This window comes from Delphinapterus leucas, chromosome 9, assembly GCF_059928025.1.
Source record: "Delphinapterus leucas isolate spDelLeu-1000000601 "Yukka" chromosome 9, BTC_Dleu_Yukka2, whole genome shotgun sequence".
Taxonomy (NCBI): domain Eukaryota; kingdom Metazoa; phylum Chordata; class Mammalia; order Artiodactyla; family Monodontidae; genus Delphinapterus; species Delphinapterus leucas.
Window position 1 is genome coordinate 8,551,950 of NC_143137.1, and position 1,790 is coordinate 8,553,739.

Sequence of the window (1,790 nt, forward strand, 5' to 3'; positions counted from 1 at the left end):
TTGCAGAACTTTGGTTTATTGACTGACTAATTCTTGATCATACTTGTTTCTCTCAAGGTGATTCTAACCCAAACCACCTTTCTATATTAAGCTTTTCTATAAAATTAACTATAATTTTCTATAGTTAAATTACACCTGTTAATGCCAGTGCGACTATTTCAGGCCTTATCTTATGCGTAGGGTTTTAATTTTGCAACCTAGTATTTATCTCTGACTTTTTCAAAAAAAAAATATCACTTGGCCATTGTTATATATAACCTATTATCTTGTCATAATCAAGTATTGATTTTTGTGTCTTAGCTTTATAAAGTTACACTTCCCTTATTAGCATTGAGATTTAATCTCTTAGGGGCTGAGAGATTAAGTCTGTGTAGTTAAGTGTTCCTCTGTAGGTCATCTGGCAAACACTGTGGAACCCCCTTTCAGGTTGGTTATTGTGGGTGCCCACCCAAACTGAATAGTCCTTCCTGTTCTTGGCATCTACATTTTCTGGGGCTATTGGACTTACAGTGTCCAGTGTTTATTCTTAACAGATAAAGCAGACATACGACTGTGCTTTATAAACATACAAGATTCATAGAAGAAATATCAAACCCTCTTAAATATTAAAATCAATAAAAAATAAACATGATCTATTATAGTCACTACTTTCTATTACAGTAATCTTTCGGGCAGGCTTCATAATAACTTTTCTATTTTGAGTCATTTTGAATTCATGGTCTTTCACTAAACTCGTCTTGTAAACCATGATGATTATGATGGTGATGGTGGTGGTGATGATGATGGTGACGGTGCTTTTGATGCTCAAGTTGTAACTTCATCCTAAGAGATGCATCTTTTTTTAAATAGGCAAAAGTAAACTATAGTGTTTAAGGATGCACATTTGGGTGATAAAACCAAAAAAACAAAAACCAAGAAAGTCATTATTATAAAAGTGAGGATATGAAGAAGGGGAAGGGGGTGTGATCAGAATGAAGCTCGTGGAAGGAGCTTATGGAATAGGTGGCAAAGTTCTATTTTTTGACCTGGGTAAATATTTGATTTGTGTGTGTGTTGTATCTGCTCTATTTGTATAATAGTAATTTTATTTAAAAATCTGTCACCATATGGTCACTGGGGGGCCCTTTATGTTGACTCCTTTATTCTTTATACACTGCCCCTAAAAAATATGGAACGCTTCACGAATTTGCGTGTCATCCTTGCGCAGGAGCCATGCTAATCTTCTCTGTATCGTTCCAACTTTAGTATATGTGCTGCCGAAGCGAGCACTGGCTTACTTTCTTTTGAGGGCATTAGGGAGAAGTTTCATGAAAACTTCATGGAAGAGTTTCTATTATTGGAAATGGATGGTAAGGCTACTTGAAATGAAGGGATTGTTAAGAATAAAGGAATGGAAGTTTAGCAGGTTATTTTGTTTGCATGATTTCTGCCCCTTCCTGAGCTCCTTGAACACATAAATGAATATATATATATATATATATATATATATATATATATAGTCATGAATCCCCAGAGCTAAAATGCTCACTGTATGTTTGCTGAATGGATAAATGGACTACGTCTCCTTCAGTAAGAGCCCTTTGCATGCAGGAGATATGACAAGAGGTACTCGTAGAAGACAACTCATGAAGGACTCTGAATTTCAAGTTAAGAAGTTTGAACTTCATTCAGAAGAAGTTTATGAGGTGAAGAAGTGGCATAATTAGAGATTTCTTGAGAAGGTAAATCTAGCAGCTATGGACTGTAAGTAAAACAGAGACTTGTTACAACATCCCCACAGTAAAGATGTT

The 1,790-nt window shown here is 35.4% G+C and overlaps 1 non-coding gene across 1 annotated transcript; it reads right to left on the reverse strand.

Annotated features, from left to right (window-relative positions):
• Positions 1-1,162: 1,162 nt before the first annotated feature.
• Positions 1,163-1,269, reverse strand: LOC115801736 (U6 spliceosomal RNA). Its single transcript, XR_004022078.1, has one exon. It is a non-coding gene; the product is annotated as a U6 spliceosomal RNA (small nuclear RNA).
• Between the last annotated feature and the right edge of the window lie 521 nt (positions 1,270-1,790).